Consider the following 8,790-nt stretch of genomic DNA (forward strand, 5'->3'; position numbering starts at 1 on the left):
AAGCTTACGGGATGAAAATACATTATGAAAATGCTGTTTCTGAATTCTTATTACCAATTTCAGATAAGAATTTAATTATCTTTATTAGCTTTCAAAAGCGGCTCTGATACCAACTGTGAAATCCCTGTTCCCCACCGATCAACGGATTCAGGGTACTAGCAGCGGAAGTAGCACATCATGCGTGGGTAGGGGTCTCACACTCGGGGCCTCGCCCACGGATATCCGGACAAGAGACTAATCCGTCGGTTTGTCCAAAACCGAAACTGGAAAAACTTCCTTTACTCGGAAAGCATGGGCGATTCCACCAGGATAACTCTTTACTCTAACGTAGTCAAGATCATTACGGATCAACTGATCTGACTGCACCTTTAACGGTACTTGGTCAATTCAAGGTAGAAACTTGCACTTGGATCATTGGGATCAACACTTTTTTCCCCACCAAGAGGCACAGCCGTTGATTCCTATCCATAGAACAATTTCTATCCGGGATTTACTTTATCTATCGTAAAAACAAAGTTGAGTCTCGATTTATGGATCCATCAGTCCAGCCTAACCCCATCCGATCCCATGGGTTAGCCAACCGCCCAACCACTGTAGTGATGGGATCCAATTTGGAATTTGGTTAGGTTTTGTCCCGGGTACCAAGGAAAAGAGTTCCAAGGCCCCCTAGCCGGAATTTCATGCAAACATAAAACTAGCCACACCACTTACACACCCAATATGAAAATTGCCTTTTTCTTAGCATCAGCTAACTTTAAAACAATCCTTTAATGAAACCATAGTACCACTGATCACAATCTCCCAATTTATCCAGTTGATTCATAATTTCCCATCATTCCTTCATCAGAGTATCTATGGCATCATTGGCAACTAGAACGCTCACCACCTGTCCACACAGAGGCCGTTTCCATAGTTCCTAGCCCATAATACTCGGCAATATAATCACTTATCAAGATGGACTCTCGTTGAAGATCAGCAAGATCAACCAACAGATCCATATAAAAGAGCCATGGACTCATCCGTTGAGGACCAGCAAGGTCAGTCAACCAGATCCATGCCCGGTTTCACAAAACAACTCTTACTCCTTGTTCCAATATCTTCCTCGACGCACGCGTGGGTATCCTAGGCGACCCAGAGCCCGAGCACCGTATGGTCAGCACCCTCTAGGATCCTTCGCAGGTGACCTAGCGCTTCACTCATAGGCCGCTTCCTTGGTCCCTCATCCACCGTACCGGAAGCTCACCATTTTAATCGAACCAGGCTGGTCAAGACCTCGGTCGACCTTGCTACGCGAGACGTCCTCCATTGACTCTCCGTCAGCAGTTGCAACTTTATCAGTTAGGTCTCCACGACCTTAATCACAAGACGGTCAAAATGCTTCCCCAGCATTCTTGACATAAAACCACCATTTACAAACAGCATTTACAAACAGTTTACAAATACAGTTTCTATATTAACTCTCATTTTTCCACATTATCCCTCATTAATCCACATTACTTATTCCACATTCCATGTATATGTGTACTCATCCAATCACCTCTTTTTCCATCTCTTCACTTCAGATTCCTTCACATCACATATCATATATTCACATCCATATCCACATCCATACATCCACATCCACATCCACATTCACATCCATACATCCACATCTACATGCTTATCTCCATTTTCACATCCTCATTTATACATCCACATCCCATATCCACATTCATACATACACATCCATATGTCCACATCTACATCCACATACATACATACATCCACATCCACATTCCACATTCACATCTATACATCCACATCTACATTCACATTCACATACATCCACATCCACATTCCCATACATCCACATCTATACATCCACATTCCACATTCACATCTACATTCACATTCACATACATGCATCCACATCTACATGCTTACCTCCATTTTCACATCCTCATTTATACATCCACATCCCATATCCACATTCATACATACACATCCATACATCCACATCTACATCCACATACATACATACATCCACATCCACATTCCACATTCACATCTATACATCCACATCTACATTCACATTCACATACATCCACATCCACATTCCCATACATCCACATCTATACATCCACATTCCACATTCACATCTACATTCACATTCACATACATCCACATCTACATTCACATTCACATACATCCACATCCACATTCCACATTCACATCTATACATCCACATCTACATCCACATTCACATACATCCACATCCACATTTCCATTCACATCTATACATCCACATCCATTCACATCTATACATCCACATCTACATCCACATTTACATCTATGCATATACATCTTCATGCATATATCCATTTTCATGTTCATACATCCACACTCCCATCTCCATATCCACACATCCACATACATACATCCATTTTCACATTCCCATTTATATAACCCCATATACTTTCACATCTAATCTTTTACATCACATCCATTCTCGCCCTATCACAACCCATATACATCTTATCCTATCACATACACTTCTTACCTCATCCCCCCATACACATCTTAATTCATCTTATCACATCCTAACTTATTTCATAAGCATCTTATCACCTCATATCACACCTCTTATCACATCCTATCACTTTCCATACGCATCTTATCAATTCTTATCACATCTCATACACCTCTTATCACATCTTATCACATTTCATATCTTTTTTTTTTTTTTTTAAAGAGAATTCTTTTATTTGATATAAGATTTCTCTACACATTTATTTATACATAAATTCCATTTAAGGAGACTAACACTTTTGAAATTAAAATCAATCTTTTATGCATCTTCTTATGCATGATTTCAATTTGGTAGGGAATTATACTTTTAGAATAAAAGAATTTCTCTTATGCATCTAAGTTAAGCATAAAATCCATTTATGAGGAAAATCATACTTTTAGTATAAAAAGAATATCTTTTATACATACCTATATGCATGAAATCCAATATGATAAAAGTAACACTTTTGATATAAAAATTTTTCCTTTATGCATACTTCTATGCATGAAAATTAAAAATGATAAAAGTAACACTTTTGATATAAAAATTTTCCTTTATGCATACTTCTATGCATGAAAATTAAAAATGATAAAAGTAACACTTTTGATATAAAAATTTTCTTTTATGCATACTTTTATGTATGAAATAAAAATGATAAAAGTAACACTTTTGATATAAAAATTTATCCATTATGCATACTTCTATGCATGAAAATAAAAATGGTAAAAATAACACTTTTGATATAAAAATTTATCCTTTATGCATAATATTAAAATTCAATTTCTCCATGATTATAATGAAATTCTTTCAATTAATCTAGGATGATGATTCCTAGAATATGGTAGGAAGTCCTCTTTTTATGCTTTGAATGAAAATTTTTTATGCATAATTTTTATAAAAATTTTGCCATAGCTCCGCTGCTATGACTGATAAATCTCAATTTTTCTAAGGGATAAAGCTTATCATTAAGGAAATAATTAAAATGATTCTCTAATTGGATCCTTAATCCATAATGGATTGAATCATCAATATACATAAACTAAAAGCATAAGAAAAAGCCATTAATTTGGCCTCAAGCATAGCTTTATCTTGGGTTAAGGAAAAGCTTTATGAAAAGCTTGATTTGGATTGAGAATGGGTCATGAGTATGACCATTTCTTGAGTGAGAGAGAGAATTTACATAAGAATCATTAGAATTTAAACATAAATGAAAATTAACTTCAATAGCAGTTATTAAATTATGTAACTCTTCACTACTATTCAAACTTCAATAGCATTTTAAAAAAAACCATACCAATTAAACTTCTCAAGCTTGAGAGGGGTTGAGAAGAGAGAAACATTGAGAAATTATAGAAAGATGAATATTCACTAATTACCTTACAACTTGCTTGATTCTTTGTTCACGGTAGAGGCCCCCAACCAATCAATTGGTTAAGTATGTTGATGGAGCCACTAATGGGGATTGAAGAAAGAGGGAAGCTCCAAAAACTAGTGAATTATTAAATGAATTCACAGTTCTTGGCTTAGGTGGAGTAGAGTAACGATGCATAAACACTATATATTTTTCAACAAGGGTGAGGCTTCTATTTATAGGAAAAATTGAGCTCCTAACCAAACAAACTGATTCTAGAATTTTCTAAATCAGTTTGGTCAATATTTGACCATTTTTAGGTCAGTTAAGCTAACTTTTTGGAACTAGACTTGAATGAGGAGAGAGGAGAGATGAAATATCTCAATTTTTATGAGTTTAAAACTCATTCAAGCATGTGAAATATGCACCTCCTTTAAAGAACTCCCCTTCCTTACATATGTCATATTTTTAATATTGCTCATAGTTTTTTACTAATAAACCTTGTACATTTTCAACTCTTCATCTTATGTGAAATATGCACCTCCTTTAAAGAACTCCCCTTCCTTACATATGTCATACTTTTAATATTGCTCATAATTTTTTATTAATAAACCTTGTACATTTTCAACTCTTCATCTTATGTGAAATATGCACCTCTTTTAAAGAACTCCTCTTCCTTACATATGTCATACTTTTAATATTGCTCATAATTTTTTTCTAATAAACCTTGTACATTTTCAACTCTTCATCTTATGTGAGCATTTAAGGGACTCCCCTTCCTTACATATGTGTCATAATAAAATCATTATTCCCAAAATATCTCATATTTTTAATATTGCTCATAGTTTTTTACTAATAAATCTTGTACATTTTCAACTCTTCATCTTATGTGAGCATTTACTCATTTTTGGGTATCTTCTTTTTACAATTTGGATTTATCTCCTCCCTACACATGGATTGATGCTATTGGCCCATAGGAACCTTAATTGGACCATAATCCAAAGATTTATGAAAATCTAGACCCTTAGACTAGGGTTCTTTATACCTATTTCTAATTAATTCCGATTGCACATTGGAAAATTCTTTTTGAATTTCTGTTTCAGGGAAATTCATCTTAATTATATGAGATATTTTTCTATCCAAAAATATTCAAAATCTGAATATTCTCTCTCTAAAATAATTTTCTCTCTCTAGGTTAAAACAGTTAGAAACAAGGTCTTTATATTTCTGAAGAGGGATTGATTACAGGGGAAGATACTAGACATCAAAAGGGGGGTGGGGGAGGAATCTTACATTTAATGTAAGATTCTCTCCCAGCCTTAGAGGTATACAGGAGTAAGAATCTCCCTTTCTGATCTTATAATTATTCTCTCTCTAAAATAAAAGAAAGATTCTGTTTAAAAAAAAGGAAGAACCTTTTTCATGAATACTTCTCAAGAGTCCCACCTGTTTTAAGATTCAGAACAATGAGTTCAGAAGGAGAATCGATGTTTTGGATATCAAGGTTTTGGTCTTCATTCGAGTACGGCCCAAAAGAAGTTCTTTATCTCTTGGGAAGAAGTTATCTCCCAGATATTGTGGACCAAAGAAAGTAGGTGATCTAGCTTACGAGCTTCTTTTATCTCCTCATCTCAAAGTTTGAATGCCTTCTATAGAAAAATGTGCCAAACCCAAATCATGGAAAGACGGTAAAACTTCAGTGGCAAGTTACCGTTGGCTTCTAAGTTACGCTAGCTCCTTCCTTTATATAAGTCGTAACTTTTACTTGTCGTTCACAGTAATCTTACTTCCATCGATCTCCTTTCTTTCTTAATCTCCTTCATGGCTTGGCAACAAGAATTAGTTTTATCCATGATGATTTCTCACCTTCAAGACGCAAGGGAGTCTGTGAAGAAAGATTTTATAGAGCAGTATGAGCGCTCACTTTTCCCTCACTTGGGAACTTCTGTAGCGCAGACAAAATGGCGGACCTATCAAGACATAACTAGGGTAACACCCTGGGGTCAGCAGCACTTTCGTAACAATGTCCGCTTGGCCATGGTTATTGAAGCTTTGGGTTTGGGTCCCCGATACTACTGCATCATGAGATCAAGGCATCCTGGGTTTTCTGAGCGGGTCTTCTTACTGGCGTGTTTTCTTCCTCATGAGAAGATATGCCTTTACCCCGTTTTTGGCTTGCCTCTCAGAGGTCCTTTTCTTAGAACACCTCATACCACTGAGATAGGCGCAGCAATAACCCACAGAATCATTCCCATAGATGAGTTACCTTATACTTGTGCAGCTTGTGAGGACTGCTTTTGTGACCATATGATGGACGGGCTTATGGAAGTGTAAAGAGTTCCTCTATCTTTGCTGTATAAGTTCCGAGAATGAATAAAGTTTAAATCTTGTTCGTATTTTGAATCTTGCTCTCTTTAAGACTTATCTTGGTGGTTAATCTTGATTAAAATTTTTCTCTAAGTCTCATATTCGTGCATCTTGCGAAATTATCCCAGTTTGCGAGATGAGGACATCTCGCATTTTTTTTAAGTGGGGTAGAATGTAAGATTCCTCCCCCACCCCCTTTTTGATGTCTAGTATCTTTCCCTGTAATCAATCCCTCTTCAGAAATATAAAGACCTTGTTTCTATCTGTTTTAGCCTAGAGAGAGAAAAATATTCTAGAGAGAGAATATTCAGATTTTGAATATTTTTGGATAGAAAAATATCTCTTCTAATTCAGATGAGTTTCCCCTGAAACAGAAATTCAAAAAGAATTTTCCAATGTGCAATTGGAATTAATTGAAAATAGCTATAAAGAACCTTAGCTTAAGGGTCTAGATTTTGAGAAATCTTTAGACTATGGTCCAATTAAGGTTCCTATGGACCAATAGCATCAATCCATGTGTAGGGAGGAGATAAATCCAACTTGTAAAAAGAAAATACCCAAAAATGAGTAAATGCTCACATGAGGTGAAGAGTTGAAAATGTACAAGGTTTATTAGTAAAAAAACTATGAGCAATATTAAAAGTATGACATATGTAAGGAAGGGGAGTTCTTTAAAGGAGGTGCATATTTCACATAAGATGAAGAGTTGAAAATGTACAAGGTTTATTAGTAAAAAAAAACTATGAGCAATATTAAAAATATGACATATGTAAGGAAGGGGAGTTCTTTAAAGGAGGTGCATATTTCACATGCTTGAATGAGTTTTAAACTCATAAAAATTGAGATATTTCATCTCTCCTCTCTCCTCATTCAAGTCTAGTTCCAAAAAGTTAGCTTAACTGACCTAAAAATGGTCAAATATTGACCAAACTGATTTAGAAAATTCTAGAATCAGTTTGTTTGGTTAGGAGCTCAATTTTTCCTATAAATAGAAGCCTCACCCTTGTTGAAAAATATATAGTGTTTATGCATCGTTACTCTACTCCACCTAAGCCAAGAACTGTGAATTCATTTAATAATTCACTAGTTTTTGGAGCTTCCCTCTTTCTTCAATCCCCATTACTGGCTCCATCAACATACTTAACCAATTGATTGGTTGGGGGCCTCTACCGTGAACAAAGAATCAAGCAAGTTGTAAGGTAATTAGTGAATATTCATCTTTCTATAAATTCTCAATGTTTCTCTCTTCTCAACCCCTCTCAAGCTTGAGAAGTTTAATTGGTATGGTTTTTTTTTAAATGCTATTGAAGTTTGAATAGTAGTGAAGAGTTACATAATTTAATAAATGCTATTGAAGTTAATTTTCATTTATGTTTAAATTCTAATGATTCTTATGTAAATTCTCTCTCTCACTCAAGAAATGGTCATACTCATGACCCATTCTCAATCCAAATCAAGCTTTTCATAAAGCTTTTCCTTAACCCAAGATAAAGCTATGCTTGAGGTCAAATTAATGGCTTTTTCTTATGCTTTTAGTTTATGTATATTGATGATTCAATCCATTATGGATTAAGGATCCAATTAGAGAATCATTTTAATTATTTCCTTAATGATAAGCTTTATCCCTTAGAAAAATTGAGATTTATCAGTCATAGCAGCGGAGCTATGGCAAAATTTTTATAAAAATTATGCATAAAAAAATTTTCATTCAAAGCATAAAAAGAGGACTTCCTACCATATTCTAGGAATCATCATCCTAGATTAATTGAAAGAATTTCATTATAATCATGGAGAAATTGAATTTTAATATTATGCATAAAGGATAAATTTTTATATCAAAAGTGTTATTTTTATCATTTTTATTTTCATGCATAGAAGTATGCATAATGGATAAATTTTTATATCAAAAGTGTTACTTTTATCATTTTTATTTCATACATAAAAGTATGCATAAAAGAAAATTTTTATATCAAAAGTGTTACTTTTATCATTTTTAATTTTCATGCATAGAAGTATGCATAAAGGAAAATTTTTATATCAAAAGTGTTACTTTTATCATTTTTAATTTTCATGCATAGAAGTATGCATAAAGGAAAAATTTTTATATCAAAAGTGTTACTTTTATCATATTGGATTTCATGCATATAGGTATGCATAAAAGATATTCTTTTTATACTAAAAGTATGATTTTCCTCATAAATGGATTTTATGCTTAACTTAGATGCATAAGAGAAATTCTTTTATTCTAAAAGTATAATTCCCTACCAAATTGAAATCATGCATAAGAAGATGCATAAAAGATTGATTTTAATTTCGAAAGTGTTAGTCTCCTTAAATGGAATTTATGTATAAATAAATGTGTAGAGAAATCTTATATCAAATAAAAGAATTCTCTTTTTAAAAAAAAAAAAGATATGAAATGTGATAAGATGTGATAAGAGGTGTATGAGATGTGATAAGAATTGATAAGATGCGTATGGAAAGTGATAGGATGTGATAAGAGGTGTGATAAGAGGTGATAAGA

This window comes from Cibotium barometz, chromosome 4, assembly GCF_041138505.1.
Source record: "Cibotium barometz isolate CiBa-2024 chromosome 4, ASM4113850v1, whole genome shotgun sequence".
Taxonomy (NCBI): Eukaryota; Viridiplantae; Streptophyta; class Polypodiopsida; order Cyatheales; family Cibotiaceae; genus Cibotium; species Cibotium barometz.